The sequence below is a fragment of the Rhinatrema bivittatum genome, chromosome 2 (assembly GCF_901001135.1).
Source record: "Rhinatrema bivittatum chromosome 2, aRhiBiv1.1, whole genome shotgun sequence".
Lineage (NCBI taxonomy): Eukaryota > Metazoa > Chordata > Amphibia > Gymnophiona > Rhinatrematidae > Rhinatrema > Rhinatrema bivittatum.
In genome coordinates this window covers 525,345,441-525,370,932 of record NC_042616.1, presented here as the reverse complement: position 1 = coordinate 525,370,932, position 25,492 = coordinate 525,345,441, and the positions used below count along the sequence as shown (strand labels likewise).

The 25,492-nt window shown below is 43.8% G+C and overlaps 1 protein-coding gene across 1 annotated transcript in view; it reads left to right on the top strand.

Annotated features, from left to right (window-relative positions):
- Positions 1 to 11,368: 11,368 nt before the first annotated feature.
- KIAA0319 (KIAA0319 ortholog) overlaps positions 11,369 to 25,492 on the top strand; it is a 134,542-nt gene continuing 120,418 nt past the window's right edge. Inside the window, exon 1 of the mRNA XM_029590770.1 lies at positions 11,369 to 11,539. The gene's annotated coding sequence lies outside the window, so the exon portion shown is untranslated. The remainder of the gene's footprint in view (positions 11,540 to 25,492) is intronic.

The window sequence follows — 25,492 nt, the reverse complement described above, 5'->3', positions numbered from 1 at the left end:
ACTGAACTATGGAACGGGAAGGACTTTGCGGGACACCAGAGGCCAACCATGACCATGTCCACCACCCCTAGATTGGAATCCTGTGGCAGGACTTCAATGCCCAACTCTTCCAACACAGCTGGAATAAGTGGGCTCAACATCTCCTTGTGGAATAAATGGACCACCTTAGGGTCATCACCCTCAAGGGATGTACTCTGCAAGAAGGACAAATCCAGATCCAGCAGACTGACCCTAGGCCTGGACTCCTGAGAATCTGCTCCATGGGCCCCTTCGGTATTAGAGGTGGTCAAGGAAGAATCCATGGCAGCTGCAGCCCTCAGGAGCTGCTGGACCCTATGGGCCCCTGCGGCTGCTGAGGTCCTGGACTTTTTGGCGGACTGCCCCGGAGCCTCCTTGGATGCACCCTGACGTGCAGTCTTCCTGGCCTTAAAGGCCTTATGGAGCAGGAGCACAAACTCAGAAGAAAATGAAGAAGACAAATCCAAAGGATCACCAGGGTCCTCCTCACTGCCAGGAGGACCCCCAACCCACTGACAACTTCCCCGGAGGCCTGAGGTTCCAGAGACAATGGGGGAGATCCAAACTCCCCTCCGCGGGCCGTGCTGCCCCAAGACATGGGCGACACTACCCACGGAGCTCCCTGAGGGCCCCCCCTCCCCTTGGAAGCATCTGGAGCAAAGGCCAGTGCAGGAAAGACATGACCATGTCTTTCCTGCACTGGCCTGCAGGAAGAATAGGCCTGCAGGAAGAATAGGCCGCCCCAAGCAGCATCCACAAGTGAGACTGGGACACCCCCCCCCCCCTAGTCTAGTGCCGCACAGGAGAGAGGCTGAATGAGGCAGGGGAGAGAAGAAAATAAAAGCTCCAACGTTGGCTGCCAGACGACGGAACCAAAGAAAGACGAAAACGCACTGCCCCCGAAGGAAAGAAACAAACCTCTCACTGTAGATGCTGTATTTATTTTTTTTTTCAAACTTTAACAAACATTAACAAACAAAAGGAAAAAGGGGCACTTTTCTTAAAAAAAAAAAAAAAAAAAAGCAGCAGCAGCAGGCTCCTGAAGTGGCGACAGGCGCTGAAGATCCCACAGGACGAGTGATCCGGAACCTCTGGGTATCAGCCCTGACCGGCCAGGGATCCGAGCAACTCAGGGTCCCTATCCCTCTACTCTCGCCTCACATACCAGAAGGGATGACCCCACCAGGGTCTAAGAACCTTCTGGGAGGCATAGACAAGCCTATGTGCCCTTTCTATTTTTTTTTTTTTTTTTGTTAGTCAGACTGCAGGCTTTGCATCTCCACCATCTGCTGGAGTCAGAGAAATACTGAGGGACTGCAGGAGGCACCTCATCTTAAGTGGCAGGGTTAGTAACACTTTCTCTGACTCCATCTGCTGGAAGGGAGGCAAAACCCAGGAGTCTGGACTGATCTGGATACGTACAGGGAATGTTAAGTTGCTGATAGTTCTGTAAATATCCTCCACTAAAGTAACAATACTTAAATAATGATCTGGTAGGTGGTGCTCGCGACCACAGACTGGCAAACCCAAGTGCATGTAACCCAGCAGGGCACTGAAAAGAGTAAAAGTTCAGTCAGCCCTTAATGTCATAACCCAAGCAATTACACCCAAGGGGGTGTCTGTTTCCATGGTAAGTAGATATCGTGGCTTTGGTTTAAGATTATGCTGCCCATAGGCAGAGGACCAGGCCTGGAAGATTTTGCCCCTGGAAATCAGGCAGCAGCGGAGGGCGTTCCAGTTCTTGGATGCCTTCAGAATTTGGTAGCCAAGGCACGTGCCTCTGTTGCCTATTCCTAAATTTGTCTCTGATGTGAATATATGAACACCACAGGTAATGTATGGCATCTGGTGAGCCTTCAGCCTCCAAGAATTCCTTATCACAGGGCACCTTATACAGTATTATTCTTATAAAATGGCTCACTGGTCTTATTATGAAGATAATATTTAAGGCAAAAAAAGAGTTTTTCAAGAAATTTGTAAAATAAAACCTTTTCATTGGTCCCTGGCTAAAATAATAATCTGGTCACCCAACTGGGTGATTGGATGGCCTGCTCTCTCATCAAAAGAGACTGTCTGACCTGCGTTATATTACCGTAAACCTTCCTGGGTGCTGCTTGAGGTTCTGCATTTAAATTAAGAAATTTTCATTTGAAGACTGCTATACAGCTCTCGTGCTTAACAATATGTTAACTTTAGAGGGGTACCTTAGAGAGACAGAGAGCGACTGGAATTTAGAAGTAAACCGGAAGTTGGGTGTCAGCATCACTCAATGCAGGAAGTAAGTGCAAGGCAAACATGAACAGAAAGGGCAGAAGTGATCAAGACATTTAATCATATACAGGGCTGTCCAGGGAGGGGCCCAGGCTCTAACTTTAGGGGGCTCTGCTCTGGCCATATACATAAAAAAGTCATGCTATAAAATAGTACACACTGCTGAACGTTACGACACTATTACATATAGTATCGTTGTGCTCCCTTATTACTCCAGCACTGAAGTCTCTCCAGTCTGTTGGAGCGTGAAATGTAAGATTATCATGCTTGTCTTCATGTCCATTAAAGGGCTTCTACGTCAAGGTTTCCCAGCACTGGCCACTTATCAACCGGCCCTCCCACCGCGATCTGCTTCTAAACAGCTGCTCAGTATACCATCTCAGCAATCAATCAGGCTGAAGGAATCGTGGAACCGGTTGTGCCAGGTTACTGGGCCTATCCCCTGGAATGAGCTTCCCAAATTTTTACAACAGGAGCATGATTACCTGTGGTTTTTTTTTATTTTATGTTTATTAAGTTTTATAATAACAAAAACAAAGATAACTTTGCTTGGAAATACAGCAAAAGAGTAACATAAAAAAAACATTCCACTTGATACAATCAGTATTGAAATTATTTTAACTTTCACTTTTTCTCAGGAAATATTGTGGGAGAGAGAGAACACTAGAGGAGTACTAAGTAGAAAACAACTTAATAAAGGCAAGACTCACTTGTCATACCATCTTAATTTTGCACGAGATTATCACGGGGTGATCTTCTTGGCGTTTAAGAATTCCCTCAAATGCTCAGGATTATAAAACAAAAACATTTCCAGAATACTTTATAACACATCTTGCTGGGTATCTCAAAAGGAATTCAGCTCCCAGTGTACGAGCCTCTGGGCACATTTTTAAGAAATCTTTCCTGCGCAACTGAGTTACTCTGGATAAATCAGGAAATATATGGTAAGCCCTCCTAGATAGGTAACATTTATTACTTTAAAGTAATGTTTCATAATTAATGCCTTATCAAACTCAGAGTATAATGAGACAAACAAGACCGGTCTTTCCAATACTTCAAAACCTGAGCTTTCTAAATAGACAAGTTCTCAAAGTCTCCCATATCCCCGACCGGGGCAAAGCCAAATTGGGGCAAAGCCAATTTGCCTTTGTTTCAAAAACAAGATTTTCTTCTGTGTTGGCATCTGCTCTTCTGGGATCTTCAAAATTTCCTTTAAGTATCTTTTAAATGTTATTAATGGTAGTTCACCAACTACCTTAGGGAAATTCAAGATCCTTAAATTCAATTGCCGTAAATAATTCTCCACAGTTTCAAGTCTACGCATTGAAGCTGCTTGTTCTTTCATAGATACCACACTTAATTCAGATAATTGTTTTAACTCGTTTTTTACTTGTGTTATGTCTTTAGTTTGTTCTTCATTCTTACTCTTGAACTGATTTTCCAAGGAAATTATTTTGTGGGAGTTTTCATCCGTTTCACGGGTATATTCGTTAACTACCCTAGTCATCCCCACTATCAAGTCCCAGAGAGACTCCATAGTAATCACAGCCGGTCTTTGTACCTGGAGGGGGCTTCTCAAACCTCCTGTTGCTCCACTTTCTCCTTCTCCCGCTGGTATTCTCTGAGGTGTATCCCCGGCACGTTCTTCACTCTGTGCCGGTCTCACCGGAGTCGTGGAAGGAGGTGAGGAGTTCCCTGAGTCTGCTGCCTCGTCGAAACATCCACCCGGCAGAGACGAAACTGCGACGTCATCCGCAGGCGACTCTGCCTGCACGGCGGGGCTTGGAGAGGTAGCCCTCGGCTGTTCTCGCGGCACTGGTGGGGTCAGTGATATGTCCCCAGGCGGCGACGGTTCTCCTGTTCCAGTCCCGCCAGCGGGGCTCAAGACATAACATACATAATAAAACACAAGAAGTGAAATAAATAAAATAAAAGGACAGTAGCATAGTAATTAAAATACAGACATAGGTCAAAAACATCACCTGAGGGAGTTAACTAACCCTTGAGATCCTGCTGCCCTACCTCTCTCATTGGGATGCTAAACCTGCACCATCACTATTAAATGCGGTGGAAAATAAGCAGCCTCTGAGAATTTTTCTAAAAACGGAGGTAATCAGGTGGGAGAGAGATCCAAGATGGCTCCTTGAGCGGTCGCACATTCAGAAGCTCCCGAAAGTTTCTGTTTTCTGCGAATTTATTATTTCCTTTGCCTAATAATGCCTCACAAGAGGAAGGGAAAAGTGAGGGTATATCCACCCGAACCCTCACTTTCAAGCGGACAGCGTGTCATCTCGCAGTATGCGACGCCCTTACCTCAAAAGGGGGTTTTGAGGTAAGGGCGTCGCATACTGCGAGATGACACGCTGTCCGCTTGAAAGTGAGGGTTCGGGTGGATATACCCTCACTTTTCCCTTCCTCTTGTGAGGCATTATTAGGCAAAGGAAATAATAAATTTGCCTAATAATGCCTCACAAGAGGAAGGGAAAAGTGAGGGTATATCCACCCGAACCCTCACTTTCAAGCGGACAGCGTGTCATCTCGCAGTATGCGACGCCCTTACCTCAAAAGGGGGTTTTGAGGTAAGGGCGTCGCATACTGCGAGATGACACGCTGTCCGCTTGAAAGTGAGGGTTCGGGTGGATATACCCTCACTTTTCCCTTCCTCTTGTGAGGCATTATTAGGCAAAGGAAATAATAAATTCGCAGAAAACAGAAACTTTCGGGAGCTTCTGAATGTGCGACCGCTCAAGGAGCCATCTTGGATCTCTCTCCCACCTGATTACCTCCGTTTTTAGAAAAATTCTCAGAGGCTGCTTATTTTCCACCGCATTTAATAGTGATGGTGCAGGTTTAGCATCCCAATGAGAGAGGTAGGGCAGCAGGATCTCAAGGGTTAGTTAACTCCCTCAGGTGATGTTTTTGACCTATGTCTGTATTTTAATTACTATGCTACTGTCCTTTTATTTTATTTATTTCACTTCTTGTGTTTTATTATGTATGTTATGTTGTAACCCACTGAGATTTGCAGATCAGCGGGATATAAAGGCTTTAAATAAATAAATATTATTTCAAACACATTGTAAAATCGAGGATGATGCTGTAGATATATAAATATATATATGTAAAGGCCATTGTATTGGCTATCTTATGATGCTTTACTTTAACCAAGCTAGGAGGAATCAAGATTTCTTTTAAGATTTATTTCTAAAATGCTGCTGCCTTTTAATTTAATTTAATTTAAAAACTTAATATTTTGCCTTTTTTGGGACCGACCTCTACAAAACAGATTACAAAACCTAAAGCATAACAAAGGATTGTAAAAAATAAAATAAAATAAAATACAGTCCTTCACCAACAGTTGAATATTCGCTTAATCTGCCCATGACCTTCCTGAAGCTTTGAGCTGCCCTCAGAAGAAAAGAGTGCATGGGGGTAACTTGCTATCTTAACCAATAAGCCTGCTACTTGTGATGCAACTCAGGGCCGGTCCTAGCTTTTTTGCTGCCCTGTGCGAACAATTACTGTGCTGCCCTCCCCCCACCCCCAGTTGATATCTCTCCAGTAATCTAAGCTTTAAAATCCGACTTTCCTCCCTACCCAGGTCTACTCCCTTTCCTCTGGAACCCATGGCCAGGCAAGGGTATTACATGTCATAGGCAAACTTTAAAGGCCCACCACGCACACATGCACAATTAAAAATTATGCATTTAGATGAAGGTATTAAAGATGAACTGGGTCTGGTTAGGACACTATTTTCTTAGCACAAATCTGCTTCAACATGAGCACAACTATTTCTTCACCAACTTGAGGTGGAGGTGGACTACGTTCAGAGCCAAGTGAAACATCCAATAAAGGGGAACAGGAATGAGCCGACACGCTCACCACTCCCTGACATTGAAGTAGTAGGGACAAACCCCCCATCTAACCTGGTTTGGAGAGCCAAAGTGGAACCATCTGGAGGAGCTGGAACTTTACACATAGTTCCCTTTCTCTTCTTCCCCATCTAAGGTGTTGAACTGAAATTATGGACAGAGGGGAGTGCTCTTTGGCGTGGGGTTTAGGTGCTGTGTGAGCTGGCAACAGGAGCATCAGCAGCATTTGAATGACATCATCTCCTGCTGCTGTGGGGCCAGTCTCGCGAGAGGAGCAGCGACCTTGCACCTCTTCTCTCAAGACTGGCCTTGCGGCAGCAGGACATGACATCATTCGAGCAAAAAGAGACTTCCACACCCGCAAAATCCACAACTTTCACTATGACACGAAGGCCCTGTTTTCACATGTTTCAGAACTCACAAAATCCTCCCCCCCCTCCATCCCTGACAACGAAGCACAATCAAAGTCAGACGAACTTGCAACCTTCTTCCAGAATAAAATCTCCAATCTCTTAGCCTTGCTCACTACAACTAATACTACCTCCTTACCCCTGTACACCACCACCATCGACCCGACAGCCATCCTCGATTATTTCGAACTCGCGTCATCCCTCGAAATTGAATCCATCCTAAAGAACATGAAACCCTCCTCCCATCCCTCTGACCCCATCCCGACAAAACTACTACTCACCTTACCAAAGATCATCTCCAAACCCCTTTCCGAGACCATAAACTGCTCCCTGTCTCATGGAATAGTCCCTGATGCACTGAAACTAGCCTCCCTTAAACCCTTACTGAAGAAGACAAATCTTGATCCAGGGGATCCCTCTAACTTCTGTCCCATTTCTAACCTGCCATTTATTGCCAAACTTATGGAGAGACTAGTTAAATCCCAACTCTCTGATTATCTCGACAAACACAAAATCCTCTACCCCTCTCAATTTGGTTTCCGTAAATCCCTTAACACAGAATCCCTTCTAATTTCTCTCATGGGCTCCATTCTCATGGGATTAGACAAAGGATAATCATACTTACTGGCACTTCTTGATATCTCTTCTGCGTTTGACACAGTCAATCATTCCATCCTCCTAAACCGCCTCACTGACATAGGCATCTCAGATGGTTTGAGTCCTTCCTGTGCAACAGATACTATAAGGTCAGAATAAGCAATAAAGAATGCCCCCCCCGCCCCCCATCAGCTCAACCTCTGGAGTCCCCCAGGGCTCTTCCCTCTCCCCTGCTCTCTTCAATATCTATCTCTTACCCCTTTGCCATCTCCTCGCAAACCTAAAACTAACCCATTTTATATACGCTGATGATGTTCAGATACTTATTCCCATAACAGAATCCCTCCCCAAATCCCTCAAATTCTGGGACAAATGCCTCCACTCCATCAACCTCCTTCTCACCATTCTTAACCTCGTCCTCAACACGGCCAAGACCGAACTCCTTCTCATCTCCCCAGACCACAAAAACCTTTTCCTCCCCAACCCATCACCCACCACAGCCGCACAAGTGAGAGACCTCGGCGCTGTACTAGACAACCAACTGAACTTTAAAAAAATTCGTTAACAACACAACAAAAGACTGCTTCTACAAACTCCAAATTCTAAAAAAAATTAGATCCCTCCTCCACTTCTACGATTTCCACAGAGTCCTCCAAGCTACCCTTTTCTCTAAAATTGACAACTGCAACTCCCTTCTTCTAGGCCTCAACGCAACTACCACCAAACCCTTACAGATGCTCCAAAATGCGGCAGCCAGAATCCTTACCAACTCCAGCCGAAAAGACCACAACATGCCCATCCTCAAGAATCTCCATTGGCTCCCTATCAGCTTCAGAATCCTTCATAAGACACTCACTATTATTCATAAAACCATCCACAATCAGCACTCCCTTGATTTAATAAACCCTCTACGCCTTCCCACCTCAAAAAGACCGATTAGAGCTGCTTATAAAGGAACCCTCCATTCTCCCTCCCCCAAACCCACTCTCCACACGTCTGCTAGGGAACGTGCCTTCTCCACAGCGGGGCCATCTCTTTGGAACACCTTGCCCCCAGATCTACGCCAGGAACACTGCCCCTTGACCTTTAAAAAAATACTAAAGACCTGGTTGTTCAAACAAGCCTTTCCTTAACCCTCCCCCCGCCCTTAACCCTTCTGCATACCCCCCCACCACTCCAGACTATACCTTCCCATCTTTATGTTAATACAGCATCCCCCCCCCCACCTTCAAGTCACCAACTATACAGGAGATATTTATGCTATACATTCATCTAAACCACATTTATGTACACCCTATTTTCCAAACTGGACTACTGCAACTCACTGTACCTAGGCCTCCCCTACTCTATCAAACCCCTTCAAATGTTACAGAACGCCACTGCCAGAATAATCATGAACGCACGCAAATCAGACCACATAACCCCCCTCCTAAAAGACCTCCACTGGCTCCCCATCCCATCACGCATCCTATTCAAGACCCTCACCATCATACACAAATCCATCCACAAAAGCAACTCCTCCTGGCTCAGTGAACCCTTCAGATTCACACACTCCTCCCGCCCAACCAGAACAAACCGTAAAGGTACACTACACATCCCACCCCTCAAAAAAGCCCGCCTCACATCAACAAGGGACCGTGCCCTATCAATCGCTGGCCCCACTCACTGGAATGCTCTACCGACAAACCTCCGCCTCGAGCCCTGCCCATACAAATTGAGGAAAATGCTGAAAACTTGGCTTTTCCACCAGGCATTTCCTGATTAGTTCCTTTTAACCACTGTCTGCCACCTTCACCTCCTCACATTGCAACTAACCCTCACCACCCTAAGCACTATGTTAATATGTTAATATGTAAATATCTTTAACCCTTTAGTTTCAACTTTTCAGGCTCACATATAGAGCCTCCTTCTAGCTGCAGCACCTTTGTTGCAACTTGTTACTCTTGCTGCTCCCCTTTCCCCCCTCCCTGTTTTTTGTATTTTCCACCTTTTTGTTCAGATGTAAACCGATATGATGTGCCCTCTAATGTCGGTATAAAAAAAGCTGTTAAATAACTAAATAAATACAATATATTTGTTAATACAGCATCCCCTCCCCCACCTTCAAGTCACCAACTGTGCAGCAGATATTTATGCTATACATTCATCTAAACTGCATTTATGTACGATATATGTGTTATACAATTTTTTATTAACTGTCTCCTCATACCCTATATTAGATGTGCTATATAATTTGTAATGTTACTTTTGTCATGTTATTTGTTATATTATTATTATATCATATTATTTATCATATTTCATTCAACTGTTCCTCTTACCATGGTTTACCCTATATATATTATTATATATCTTACATATTTTATCTCATACAAGCCGTTAAGCCCGTTAAAACGGGCTACATTAAATTTTTTTTTCAGTCCATTTTCGAACACAGCACCCTTCTACACTTTTTCTCCCTCACTCCCCCTTCCCCTCGTTCACTCACCCTCTTCCCTCCACTCAGTCTTACTCACCCTCTGTCTCCCACTGCCTCCCTCCCCTCACTCTCACCTCCATCCCCTTCCCTCAGTCACTCCCCACCCTCTCTCAATCCCATCCCCTCTCCCTCAGCCCTCCTCCACTCCCTTTTTCTCTGCTCCACAACTTCTTACCCTTCCACTTACTCACATCCCTCTGTCTCTCACCTCCCCCTCATTCTCCCTCTCCCCTCACTCCTCCCCACCTCTCCCACCCACCCTCTCCTCCCTCCCTCCTCCCACCCACACACTCTCTCCTTCCTCCCTCCCTCTCACTCTCTCCTCCCTCTCACTCTCTCCTTCCTCGTTACTGGCCGCCGCTCCTCGTCGCTGCCGCTACCGCTCGACGCTACCTGACGCCGCCACGTTGATATCCAGCTGACGCTTGCTGAGACCGACGTGCTTGCCCGCACATGCGCAGTAGAACTGCTCTCTACTGCGCATTTGCGGCACATTGGTCAAGCTTCGTTTATTAGGTTGATATATCATTGTTTTCTTATATATATATTATTATGCAACTGTTCCTCTCCCCTTTTCTCTTCCACCTCCAAGTTCCAGTAACCTGCGTTCAATGTAACTTATATCTTATCTCTTCTCTCACCCCCTCCAGTAGCCTCCTAGCTACGATTAATGTTAAAGTTCTCGTTACCCTTGTTCGATGTAAACCGCTATGATATGATATCCATCATGAATGTCGGTATAGAAAAGGTTTAAATAAATAAATAAATAAATCATTCAAATGCTGCTGCTGCTACTGCCTGCTGATGCGGGAGATCTAGGTGTTGATGCATCTGATCGGGCAGAGGTTTGGATTACTTCTGCCCAATCCGATAACTAAATCTGAGATGGCAAGCTGGTCTTTCCTTTACTTCGGCCACCGGCGGGGTGGAGTGCACCAAGCGGCCTTGCAGCCTCTGTTCCATTTTGGCTGTGGGTGGCCCAGTCCGCTGCCCCCTTGGAGCCGCCGCCCTGTGCAAGTGCACAGTGGGTTGTGCCGGCCCTGATGTAACTCCAACATTGCTCTCTGCTTCAAAGGCAAGAGGTAATGGGAAATTGGACTCAGACAACAGTTAACAAGAGCCTTGACTTTGACTGTTTGGGAAACTAAGCATGAGGATGACCTGTATGGTGCAGCAGATGCTACCATAAGCTTGCTGGGCAGACTGGACGGACCGTTTATTCCTTTTCTGCAGTCATTTTCTATGTTTCTAAGTTTAGAGTCGTCCTCTAGGCTGCAGCAGGAAACCTTTTTAGCCGGCCTGAGGTAGGAAGCCTCCATCTTAACAAAACTGAGGCAGCACTGGAAGTAATCGCCTAGGTTTCAGCAGTATTTGATTATTTTTACATTTGCTAAATAACATCCAAAAGAGCACATAAATAAAGCAGGCTGCAAGATCAGAGCCGGGCGGATCTCGGCAGCCTTTAGATAAGATCTGGCTCTGCACCATCTGCATCTCAGGGTCCCTGTCTAGAGACCAAGCGCTAGCCACACGATCCCGCCTCAGGAGGGGGAGTGCCGAAGAGCAGTGGCCCGGCGGGCTGGGACGGTGAGCGATGCCTGCTATGCAGAGATAGAGGATAGGGGCGGGGGCGCGGTGCACACTGCTCCGCCCCTTCTCTCTCCTCTCTCTCTCTTCGCGGCCCCTCCTCCTCCTCCGGAGAGCAGCGGGGAGTGCCGGGCTGAGGCCGGGGAGCGGCACTGCGGCCCCGATTCGTGGGCGGCGGGGGGATGAGGATGAGAGGAGTTGGAAGTGTCAGGCCGGCCCCGGGGGCTCTAGCGACTGTCTGCGCGGGCGAGCATCCGTCCCCAGCTTCGGCATCGCCCCCTCCTCCTCCATCTCAAAGCCGGGGACAGGTTGGTGGCCGTTTATGAACATTCTGAAGCGCCCGGAATTTCTTACCGCGCTATTTATTATGCATTGACCTGGGAATGAGCAGAGAGACGGTCCGAGGCTCTTTATCGATTATTTTCAGCCCAGTAGAGAGATTGACAGGTGCATCCGGTGCCTGTGGCGCCTTCCTTTATAGAGGGCGTTTTGCTGCCCAACTGCTGATCGATACAAACTAATGCTTGTGTGGCGGAATCGGCAACCTAGTCGCATTCACCAGCCCCACTCAACAGAACAGAAGAAATATTACGCTTTGCCTATCTTCTTCCATTGTTGTGCTCCTCTTATCCATTCTAGAATTTTGTTGTTGTTGTTGTTGTTTGAAAGATCGGAGAGGTAAAAGTAGAGCTACCTCGCAACCCTGGGTGTGTTTGGTAAAAATCAAAAGCCTCTTTGCTCTGTAGTTTTTTTTGTTTGTTTTACTGTGAATGTAGCAAATATCGTTGCAACCTGTTGGCTAGGTAAGGCGGTGGGGAGCAGAAGGACTTCCTGGAGATGTGAACATAGGGGGATTTGCTCCGGTGTTCGGTATCTTTGGATGAAATTTCATTCGTGTTAAAAATCAAAAAATCAATTGAAAGATAAATAAAGCTTTCCAGTTAAGGTAGAAAAGTGAATAAAGCCTACTTGCAGTAATAGTCATGCCGTGAAACCATTGGGTTTGCTGCTTGCTAGACCTACAGCCTAAATTTACTGACGAAATACCTCTTGTACATTTTTGAGTTGGTACAGGGAAAATGGATTGCAAAGGTTATAAGTCTTCCCTCTAGTTTGATATGGGCTGTGTGTGCAGAACATAGTTCTCATGTGCAAAGATAGTGTATATTTGGGCACAGCCTTTCTCGAAACCCCGTTCTGTTTTCCCTTTCCAGTGCTGTTTTCCTCCGGGCACCTCCACCCAGGCACAGCTTCCAGGGGACCTTGCCTAGGATGCATTCTTCTCTAAGCTATTTATTGGCCATAGTGACAACTAATATTCTGCTAATATCAGCTTTAGGTAGAACACATTCTGTGGTGTTTATTTCAATATCTTCTGTGCAAAAAGAGCAGGGACCTTCGTTTTCAGTTTTTTATTATATTTTTCCTTGGAGTTTCAATTTTAAAATTAAAAAAAAAGTCAGTGGAAAAATGACTGTTATAACACACAGGAGAAAAATCAGGAGAAAAGACATTTTTGTACTGGTTTGTTTTTGTTATAACATTGACATTCTCAGGAAAAAATAAAATAAAATCTGAAAATGAAGGTCCTTAAATATGAGACAGTTTTAAATAAGGAGATGTGCAAACATTGCATGATGCCTAATTTCTTTTTCTGGTATAAAAATAGTGTGTTATTCTGCCTACTAACCGATGGCAGGGCAGCTTTCCAAATCCTTGATGACATCACAATGTGCGCTAACTTCCCTGAAATTTTAGCTTCTCTTTTTCTTCTTTTGAAGATGTAGCTTACTTGGCACATTGTTACGTTTCAAACTTTTAAGCCCTCAGCATCCCAGTGTGCTCTAACCTAGCTGACAGGCCGATGCAGCAATCTGGGCATTAAGAAACTGTACGCTGATTTTCAGTGCACATTTTTGTAACCCTTTGTTAACAACATAAGTTGCCGTACTGGGTTGGACAGAGGGGCCATAAAGCCCAGTATCCTGTTTCTAACATTGGCCGATCCAGGATACAAATACCTAGCAAAATCCCAAACATTAAACAGATCCCATGCTACTATTAATAATAAGCAGTGGCTATTTCCCAAGTCTACTTGACTAATAGCAGTTTATGGAGTTCGCCAGGAACTTGTCCAAACCTTTTTTGAACCAGATAAGCTAACTGCCTTAACCACATCCTCTGGCAACAAATTCCAGACCTGAATTGTGCATTGAGTGAAAAAGAATTTTCACCGATTTGTTTTAAATGTGCTACTTGCTAATTCATGGCATGCCCCCTAGGCTTTGTATTATCTCCCTTTAGTGCTAGAGCTGTAGATTTACATTAACCCATTCTAGTCCTCGCATAATTTTATAAACCTCTATCATATCCCCCCCCCCCCCCCCCCAGCTGTCTCTTCTCCAAGCTGAACAGCCCCAACTTCTTTAGCCTTTCCTCATAGGGGAGCTGTTCCATCCCCTTTTATCATTTTGGTTGCCTTTCTCTGTACCTTCTCCATCGCATCTATATCTTTTTTGAGATGCGGCGACCAGAATTGTACACAGTACTCAAGAACATCAACCTAATAAATGAAGGTTGACCGACGTGCCGCAAATGCGCAGTAGAGAGCAGCTCTACTGCGCATGTGCGGGCGAGCACGTCGGTCTTAGGCAGCGTAAAGAAAAAAAAACATGGTGGCAGCGGGCGGCGGGCGGCGGTAGCGGCGGCGGCAGCGGGCGGCGGCGGCAGCAGCGGCCAGTAGCGAGGGAGGGAGGAGAGAGAGAGAGGGAGGGAGGGAGTGGGAGGGACGGAGAGAGGGAGTGGGAGGGAGTGACTGAGTGAGAGGGAGGGACTGAGTGGGAGGGAGGGAGGGATTGAGTGAGGGGGAGGGACTGGGAGGGAGGGACTGAGTGAGGGGCAGGGACTGAGTGAGAGAGAGGGAGGGAGGGAGAGGGAGGGAGAGGGAGGGAGGAGTGGGTGAGTGTGTGGGAGGGAGGTAGGGGGTGGGGAAGAGTGAGGGGAGAGGGAGAATGATGGAGAGGTGAGAGACAGGGATGTGAGTAAGTGGAAGGGGGAGAGGGAGAATGAGGGAGAGGTGAGAGACAGGGATGTGAGTAAGTGGAAGGGTAAGAAGTTGTGGAGCAGAGAAAAAGGGAGTGGAGGAGGGCTGAGGGGGAGGGGATGGGATTGAGAGAGGGTGGGGAGTGACTGAGGGAAGGGGAGAGAGGTGGGAGTGACTGAGGAAAGGGGAGGGAGGTGAGAGTGAGGGGAAGAAGGCAGTGGGAGACAGAGGGTGAGTAAGACTGAGTGGAGGAAAGGGGAGGAGTGAACGAGGGGAAGGGGGAGAGAGGGAGAAAAAGTGTAGAAGGGTGCTGTGTTAGAAATGGACTGAAAACAAAATGTAATGTAGCCCGTTTTAACGGGCTTAACGGCTTGTAAGAACATAATAAATTGCCATGCTGGGTCAGACTAAGGGTCCATCAAGCCCAGCATCCTGTTTCAGAGGCCAAACCAGGCCACAAGAACCTGGCAATTACCCAAACACTAAAAAGATCCCATGTTACTGATGCAATTAATAGCAATAGCTATTCCCTAAGTAAACTTGATTAATAGCCTTAATGGACTTCGCCTCCAAGAACTTATCCAAACCTTTTTTTAACCCAGCTACACTAACTGCACTAACCACATCCTCTGGCAACAAATTCCAGAGCTTTATTGTGCGTTGAGTGAAAAAGAATTTTCTACGATTATTCTTAAATGTGCTACTTGCTAACTTCATGGAATGCCCTCTAGTCCTTCTATTATTCGAAAGTGTAAATAACCGATTCACATCTACTCATTCGTGACCTCTCATGATCATAAAGACCTCTATCATATCCCCCCTCCGCCATCTCTTCTCCAAGCTGAACAGCCCTAACCTCTTCAGCCTTTCCTCATAGGAGAGCTGTTCCATCCCCTTTATCATTTTGGTTGCCCTTCTCTGTACCTTCTCCATCGCAACTATATCTTTTTTGAGATGCGGCGACCAGAATTGTACACAGTATTCAAGGTGCGGTCTCACCATGGAGCGATATAGAGACATTATGACATTTTCCGTTGTATTAACCATTCCCTTCCTAATAATTCCTAACATTCTGTTTGCTTTTTTGACTGCACAGGTTTCTTGCTTTGGATATATTTTAAAAAGTTTTTATTATGAGTTTTTGCCTCAATGACCAACTTCATTTCAAATTCTCTCTTTGCCTGTTTTATCAATGTTTTACACTTAACTTGACAATGCTTATGTTTTATCCTATTTTCTTCAGATGGATCCTTCTTCCAATTTTTGAAGGATTTTTTTTGGCTAAAATAGCCTCTTTCACCTCACATTTTAACCATGACGGTAATCATTTTGCCTTCCTTCCATCTTTCTTAATGCGTGAAATACATATGGACTGCGCCTATAGGATTGTATTTTTAAGCAATGTCCAAGCCTGTTGAACACTTTTAACCTTTGCAGCTGCACCTTTCAGTTTTCTCTAACTATTTTCCTCATTTTATCAAAGTTTCCCTTTTGAAAGTTTAGTGTTAGAGCTGCGGATTTACTTATTGTCCTCCTTCCAGTTATTAGTTTAAATTTGATCATGTTATGATCACTGTTGCCAAGTGGCCCCACCACCGTTACCTCTTTCACCAAATCCTGCGTTCCACTAAGAAATAAATCTAAAATAGCTCCCTCTTGTTGGTTCCTGAACCAGTTGCTCCATGAAGCAATCATTTATTACATCCAGGAACTTTATGTTTCTAGCAAGTCCTGATGTTACATTTACCCAATCAATATTGGGGTAATTAAAATCTCCCATTATTATTGCACTGCCAAATTGGTTTGCTTCCCTGATTTCTCTTAGCATTTCATCATCTGTCTGACCATTTTGTCCAGGTGGATGGTAGTATACTCTTATCACTATACTCTTACTCAACACACATGGGATTTCTACCCATATAGATTCTACTGAGCATTTAATCTCTTGAATGATCTTTATCCTATTGGACTCTAAACCCTCCCAGACATAAAGTGCCATGGAGCGATACAGAGGCATCTAACGAGGTAACAGTTACCTCATTAGGTGTCCAGTTAGACTCAACTTTGACTATGACAAGCTTCATTTCAACTACTATTCAGGTATAATTTTTCTGAATTAAGCCTTATGCTTCATTTTGGCAGGAGGTGGCAGGAAACTCGAATCAAACAGTTACTAACAAAGGCTCTGAACTTGGTGGTCGGTGAAACAGATAAGTATGGGAAAATAAGTGTGGGAGCTTGCTGGGCAGACTGGATGGGCCATTTGGTCTTTTTCTGCTGTCATTTCTTTGTTTCTCTTTGAGATATATCAGAAAACTTTGTTCTCTATCAGAGGTAAAAGATCTTAAATCTTTAATACATGCTTTTGTGATCTCAAAATTGGATTACTGTAACTCGTAATTACTTGGAATCTCAAATTCACATTTGAAACGTCTACAGTTGTTACAAAATATTTCCGTCAGACTGATTTTTGGCCTTTGAAAAAATGAGTATATTTCCTCAGCTCTGAAACAGTTACATCGGCTACTGATGAGTTATAGAATTAGATTTAAAATTTAAATGATTATTTTTTGCACTCTTTCAGTTGGTTCACCTCTCCATTTATTGAAATTGGGCCCTAGATCCCATCTCGTTCTTTATCTTCATCTCAGGCAGGGTTCCTTCAGTATTCGGCTAGACTCCACCAGAGAGATCACATTCACTTATCAGGCACCCTCATTCTGGAATTCTTTACCATTTGATATTCGTTCTACTTCAGACTATCTGAATTTCAGGACAGCAGGGAAGGCTTGGTTCTTTAGCAAAGCATATGATAATATTTAGCAGTCTGTGTAGGGGTACTATTCAATTCGTTAAAATGGCATATAAATTATATAAACTGTAGATATGAGGATACTATTTTGGTATAGGTTTGGTTATTTCTGCTATGTGTATGATTCTTTTATAATTTTATGTCTATTAGGGTGTATATTATTATTTTATTCTTCAAATTTTAAATGTATTTGCTTGATTTTATGTAGGTATGTATTTAAAAATTGTACCACCGCTTGGTTAACATACTTAACAAGCGGATATTAAGAACAATAAATGAAATGAAATATTCTCTGATTTATTCACCATTCCCTTCCTAATAATTCCTAATATTCTGTTTACTTTTTTAAGCGCTGTAGCACACTGTATTGCCATTATGGCATCTAGATCTTTTTTCTGACTCGTAACTCCTAACATGAAACCTAACTTTGTGTAACTACAGCATGGATTATTTTCCCCTATATGCATCACCTTGCCTTGTCCACATTAAATTTTGTCTGCCTTTTGGACGCCCAATCTTCCAGTCTCACAAAGTACTCCTGCAATTTATCACTGTGGTTTAACTACTCTGAATAATTTTGTGTCCCCCTCACTCGTCGTTCCCCTTTCCAGATCATTTATAAATATATTAAAAAGCACTGGTTCTAATACAGATCCCTGAGGCACTCTGCCGTTTACCTCTCTCCACTGAGAAAGCTGACTAATCCTACTCTCTGTTTCCTGCCTTTTAACCAGTTTGCAATCCATTGCCTCCTATTCCATGACTTTTTAAAATTTTCTTACAAGCCTCTCATGGGGGACTTTGTCAAACGCCTTCTGAAAATCCAAATACATCATGTTTATTAACCACATAAAAAAATGTAATAGATTTGTGAAGCAAGACTTCCCATGAGTAAATCCATGTTGGCTGTGTCTCATTAAACCATGTCTATATGCTCTGTGATTTTGATCTTTAGAATAGTTTCTACTATTTTTCCCAGTACTGAAGTCAGGCTTACCATTCTATAGTTTCCCTAATCACCTTTGGAGCCTTTTTTAAATATCAGGGTTACATTGGCCACCTTCTCATCTTCAGGTACAATGGGCGATTTTAATGATAGGTTACAAATTAGTTGTAATAGATCTGAAATTTCATTTTTTAGTTCCTTCAGAACCCTACGGTGTATACCATCTGGTCTGGACAATTTGCTGGTTTTCAGTTTGTCAGTCTGGCCTACTACAGGTTCATCTTCATTAGTAAACACCTAAGCAAAGAATTCATTTAGTCTTTCTATGATGGCCTTATCTTACCTAAGTGCCCCTTTAAACCCTCGATCATCTAATGGTTCAACAGACTCCTTCCCAGTCTTACTGCTTCGGATATATTTAAAAATAAAAATTTTTATTATGAGTTTTTGGCTCTCTAGCCAATTTCGTTTCAAATTCTATTTTAGCCTGTCTTATCAATGTTTTACATTTAAATTGGCAATGCTTATGCTTTTTCCTATTTCTTCAGATGGATCCTTCTTCCTGTTTTTGAAGGAAGCTTTTTTTTGGCTAAAATAGCTTATTTTCCTTCACCTTTTAACCAAGCCAGCAGGCATTTGGTCTTCCTTCCACCTTTCTTAATGTGTAGAAATCGCTTCTAAGATAGTATTTTTAAACAGTGTCCACACCTCTGGCACACTCTTAACCTTTGTAGCTGCACCTTTCAGTTTTATTCTGTCTTCCTCATTTTATCAAAGTCTCCCTTTAGTGCTAGAGCTGTAGATTTATTTATTGTCTCCCTTCCAGTCATTAATTCAGATTGGATCATGTTATGATTACTATTGCTAAGTGGTTCTACCACCGTTACCTCTCTCACCAAATCCTGCGTCCCACTAAGAATTAGATCTTTATCCTATTGGATTCTATGCCATCCTGAACATAAAGCACCACCCTGCCCCCAAGTTGATCCAGCCTATTGTCGTGGTATAATTTGTACCCTGGTATAGCACTGTCCCATTGGTTATACTCTTTCCATGACCTCTCTGAAATGCCAATTATGTATGCCTCTCCATTCAGTGCTATATACTCTAACTCTCCCATCTTACTTCTCAGACCTCTGGCATTGTCATACAGACATTTAAAGGTGTGTTTTTTGTTTCTATTAACAACCTGCTTATCAGTTGACAGGGATAATTTGGAATCTTTTAACTCAGGTGGTCTTTTACTTATAGGCACATAGACTACTTCTGCTTTTATTGGAATCTCTCTCGGCCTGATTCACTAAGCATTTTTCCCATAGACCCAGAATAGGAGAAAATCCTTAGTGAATCAGGCCCTCTGTTGGGATGCCCTAACTTTCCCGTTTCATTAGTATCCTTCGAAGATACCTCCCTCTGAACCATACACTTCTGAGTGACTGTTGGATTTCCCCTTTGTTCTAGTTTAAAAGCTGCTCTATCTCCTTTTTAAAGGTTAGCACCAGCAGCCTCGTTCCATCCTAGTTAATGTGGAGCCCATCCCTTTGGAAAAGCCTGCCCTTTTCTTAAAAGGTTGGCCAATTCCTTACAAAACTGAAACATCCACCTCTCTGATTCAGCTCATTACTAGCTAGACAGATAAGCTAAATAGCAGTGACCTGTGCCAGATAAGCGGATAAGTACCGACTTATCCAGCTAATTGGCAGCTGTTATCCTCTTCCAGGTAGATGAATACATCGGTAATTATCCAGGTAAATAGCAGCAATCACTACTTAGACGAAGAAATACATATCGGGGTAAGTGGTGACTCGGATAAGTCTGTACTTATCCACGGACATTTTTTAACTTTTTAAAAAAAATTCTTTATTTTCAAAATTTTTACAATTTATAGCCAACAACATGACTTAAATGAAATATTGAACAATTTTTAAGAATAAGCAAATACTTTCTTTTCATATAATCAATCCTAAAGGACCATTAGTTCAAAAGAGATCTCAAATGGGGACTGTTTAAGCATATAAAAATAAAAAGGAAAATAAACCAGTTATTTAGTTAATATCCGCTATTTTCTTATTCCATTAAACACTTGTGTTAACATTTATGAGGAAATATTTATAGGGGTTGTCCTATTCTGCAAAGCTCCTTCCAGTTGACCTGGATCATAGAAAATATATTTAACTGAGCCTAATTTTACCATGCATTTGCAAGGATTCTGCAATAAAAATGTAGCACCTATTTCTAATACACGTTGTTTTTTCTTTAAGAATACTTTCCATCTCATCTGCGTAGGTTTAGCAAGATCAGGGAATAATGTAAGCTGCTGACCATAAAACTTTTTTCCACAGCCCGAAAAAATGTTTTCATTGTCCATATTTTATCCGGTTCAAGGGCAAACACTACGAGTAATGTAGCACGACTCTAAATATTAATTTGTGAGTCTTGTAGAAAATCTATCAAATTTTCCAATACATTTGATTGTAATGGGGAATTGGGCAGATTTTCAGTCGATCTTAAGGAAATATAAAATGCTTTAGTTATAGGGGAAATCGCATCTTGTGACACTTTAAGTATCTCTGTATAAGTATCTCCTTAACATATCAATGGGTGTTGTAGCTGAAGATTTAGGGAAATTTAATATCCTTAAATTTAGTCTTCTAGAGTGATTCTCTAGAATTTCTAATCTACGTGAAATGGACTCCTGTCCTTTTATCAATTCCAAATCAGTTTTCCCCAAATTATCACACTGTTTCTCCAATTTAATTAAAGATTCCATATTTTTTTTCATAGTGTCATGCTCCTGAACCAGGGAATGAATCATGCCAACAGATTTATTTATGTTTTCAATTTTAACCCCTAGATTAGCTTCCAAACCTTTTATTGCAGTCCACAGTGTTTCCAGGGTTATCACCGTTGGTATCGCAGGCATTCTGATATTTGCCTGGGGGTTCAATATAGCAATACCCCCTCCCTTGGTGGGTATAATGCAGCTCCATTAGTCTGCAGTTGACCCTCCTGCGGATCTTCTATAAACACAGAGTCCTGGTTGGGTGGCAAGCAGAGTTCAGGACTAAGGGAGATGGAATTCCCTGAGAGTGGTGGCATAGACGATTCTATGCCAATTCCCAACATTCCTGATGGAGTACTGGTGATAATTAGTGAAATGAATTGGGCTTCGGACGATTGAAAATATCGTACGATATTTTCAAAATCGTCAGAAATCGGGGGCTCCCCCAAAACGATAGGAAAACCCCATGATATTGTTTGTGGGGGTTCTCTTATCATTTTGGGGGAGGGCAGGAAAAACAGCACACAAAAATAACCCCTAAACCCACCCCGACTCTTTAAAACTAATCCCTTAGCTTTCCCCACCCTCCCGACCCCCCCCCAAAAACTTTTTACAGGTACCTGGTGGTCCAGTCGGCTGCCACTAATCAAAATGGCGCCGATGGCCCTTTGCCCTTACCATGTGACAGGATATCCATGCCATTGACCGGCCTCTGTCACATGGTAGGAGCACTGGATGGCCCGCGCCATTTTTAAAGATGGCGCCGGCCATCCAGTGCTCCCTCCCTCCTAGCAATATTAAGTCGGAGAAACAAACAAAAAAAAATCTATCCGCCGGTCGGGGGTTCGAAAACAGATGTTCAGTTTTGCTGGTGTTCGTTTTCCGAACCCGTGGCTGTCAGCAGGTTAAAAAACAGATGCCGGTAAAATTGAGCGTCGCTTGTTGACCTGCTGACAGCCGCCTCTTCCGCTAATAAAGAGACGCTAGGGACACGGTATTGCCCCCTAGCGCCTCTTTATTAGCACGTGGCCTCATTTAAATAAAAAATCGCGCGCCCAAGAGAGGTGCATGGGCATGCGTCGGGAGAGCGGGCGCTCGCATCGGAGTGCCAGCTCTCCCGCACCTCTTATTGAATCGGCCTGAATATCTGAGGTCCATGAATCCCGAACTACAACCTGGCAGTGTCCTGTGTCCCAGGGGTAGAAACTCCGTTGGGGGTCTCCAGATGTCCCTCTCCTCTCCCTTCACCTGCTCTTCAAAAGATAGACTCAGACCTTCCTAGAGGAAAGGCCAACTACTGAAAGCCATCCTTACAGGTTTCAGCTCTGGGCAAGGAAGGGTGATAGAAAAAAACAGCTTCCTTCCCTTGGTAGTCAAAAATTCAGACTTGGAAAACCTTTTCTTTCCTGACTTGGTACTGTAACCTCCTCTTGGTCTGGGCAAAAAGGTACATAGTCCCTCCTGACCACCCTGAGAGGGGATACAGCCTGCCAGAAATGGTACAGGTCAAAAACTGTAAAAACGTCAGGAAAACTGAGAAAATACTTCTATCTCTCACTCGCTCCCATCCAGTCCTATCAGAGGACCTAATAGGGCAATGTCTCTCCCTGGGGGCCGATGCAATTCAAACGCGCTGAAAGTGGGCGCTGAGTGTTCAATGCCCGCATTCCTAGTGCACCCCCAGGCACCCCCTTCTGGGGGCAACATGCAAGGCCCCCAGTCTAGCACAGAGGGGCCGATGCAATACAGTGCACTCAGCCGAGTGCACTGTGTAACCCACAGTTGGGCACGGGGGTCGCGTTGTCCAGGAGGCGCTAGGGACGATTGTGCGCCCCTAGCACCTGCTTGACAGCAGGAGCCCACGAGCAGTCATCTGTCTGCCGGTTTAGAAAATGGATGCTGAATTTATTGGCATCCTTTTTCCTAATCGGCGCACAGCCGGGGATACAGGAAACGGACGCTTGTTAACTGAGCGTCCATTTTCCGAACCTGACCCCTGGCACTTGTTTTAACTTTTTGTTCCTCCTACTTAATATCGCAATGATATTAAGTAGGAGAATGTTCGGAAAAGCGGTATTTTCTGCTCTGCTCAGCAATTAACGCCTGCTCTAGGCAGGCATTTATTTTTTAGCTTAAAAATGTGCGTTTTAGACACACTTTTTTTTTTTGCATTGCGGATGACTCCCTAATAGCCTCATCACATGCATTTGCATGTGATGAGTGCTATTAGTTTCACTGTGAATTGGACGCACGTTGTAGAGGCGCTAATCCCGCCTACACAACCCGTGTTCAACTGCGGGTTAAAGAGTGCACTCGGCTGAGCGCACTGTATCGCATCGGCCCCTCTGTGCTAGACGGGGGGGCCTAACTTGGAGAGCACTCTGAAGCAGCTTCTTCTCCCTCAAAAGCAAATCTCCACTGCCACACTCTAACTTAGGTTAGCCCCCCCTTTGTGCCGGAAGGGTTTTCCAATCCAGAATAGTTTCCCCTGCAGGAAAGTAGACTAGAAAGGAGAGACAATCAGTTACCTGAAGGGAGAATGCTAGGTGCTTCCAGATTTAAGGGGCAGAAAGGGCAAAAGATCTTCCACCAACAGCAAAGTTAAGAGGCACAGCAGTGAGGAGGCAGGAAGTTGAGTAACCGAAGGAGCGGGTGTGGGGAGCAGTGAATGATGATGTGAGAGGGATATGCAACACAGTGTCCTGAAGGAGTCTGAAGGAGCAATGTAAGACTGGATCCTGAAAATGATGGGAAGCCACTGAAATGTACAGTGGAGAGCCGAAAACAGATCATAGGTCTGATTTTTCTAAGACTTTTTTTTGTTTCCCATTCTCTATTAATGGAGAAACAAATAGTGAATCAGGCCGCATGTTTGTTGGTGGAAGTAAGAAGTCAGATAATAGAATTTTGTGTTCATAGAAATCTAGAATATTGGAATTTGAGAGGTCATAGACGAAAGAAGTGGAGTAGTCAAAGTGATAGTACAGCAAGGGATAGATGAGAATTTCAATATAGGATATATTAAAGGTGTGAGCAGTTTTTTGTAAACATGTGAGATGGAAGTGCCAAAAGACAGTTCTGGGTCAAGAAGTATCCAAGCTCTATGGACAGAGATGCAAGAGTGAGATCAGTGGGCACTTCCACAAACAAGGATTTAATGGTCTCCATGTGGAGTTAGCTGAGAATTGTATGTTAACAGAAATGTCTGAAGAAGGGACTTGTGTGCTCCCGAAAGCTCATGGACAACATCTTTGGACAATCTGATTAAACCTGTAAAGAATCAAGTTCTATGAAGGACAAGTGCTGCCACTAGAATGCTGCACTACATCAAACAGACTATTTTCAGGTTTTAAGAAAAAATACAAGTATTTTTCCTTTCACTGTTATTGTTTGCATATGTTGTGTTTTGTGTGGTTGTGGTAGTACTTTCCTTTTGCATGCATTCCATCAATGTTCTTATTTATAGGAATCATTTTTTTCCCCATTTTTTTATGACAAGCTTTGATCTACTATGTCAGGTAGGCTAAACACTTTGTAAGTTCATCCTGAAACTCATATATTTTATGTTTCCCATTGAGATCACTTTACAAGTAAGCTCCTGTAACAGTGCATTAGGAAAAGTAGAATTATATGCTTTTATTTCTGTTGTCTGAGGGAACCAGAGTTCTTTACAACCAGTGCCTTGCCTATGTCTTGAACTGTGGAGAGATTAAATCCCATCTTCTTGTCACATATACCTAATTTAGTGCCAGAGAGAGCAGAGTGTAGTAAGATGATAGGGGAAGAAGCTCTAAACAGTTGATCTTAGCAATTTCCCGTGTCACAGTGAGCTATGAATCTGAATATTGTTATTGTGCCTGCATGTTGATAAAGATCCAAAGATTTAATCACAAGGTTCTCCATTCTGCAAACCTAGGAGATGGGAACGAGAGAAACATTCCCTGGGCTGGCACACAGATGTTTTTGCAACTTGAGAAGATTACAGGGGATGAAATGTTTCCAGATATGTGGCAGTTTGTATGGTTCAGGAATTTTATAGAAAGCAAGGTGCACTGTACAGATGGTAAGGCAAGTCCAAACTCACTGCAGCCTCAGATTTCTTGCAAGTCATTAAAATCAAATCGATACATTTACACAGCCTCGCCCCACCCGCAGAATTTAAGGTCATCCTGAAAGCAGGCTGTAAAATGCACAACTATTAAAGTCAATACAAAGCTCACAACAATTTATTTGCTGCTGCTAGCAGATGAGAGAGCAATTTTCCAAATTCCCCACAGTAATTCAAGTAATAAGAGATGGAAGCCATGGGGAGTTTCAGAATTGGCATCCCCATCCCAGTGTGCTCGCCTTCTAGTCCTGATTATTACTGAACTCTGATTCAGTGATTGCAAACACAGGTCTGTCTTCTTCCACCATGGTGGCTTCGAGGTCAAAGATTTTGTAGATTACAAGCATTTGCACATATAATTTTCAAAGTTGCTTTCCTACCTTTCTCTCTTGTTTCCTATCTTTTCCTTCCTAAGCACTGCGTCTGTCCTTACTTAAAGTGCATCCAGCCTAGCGCATGGGTTTACATGCGGTTGGGCATGCGTTTTGGGGGCACAAGACTAGCACCCAATGCAGGAAGGAGATTAGCGCATCCAAAACGTGCACCCCATCAGATTTGAACCTGATAGCG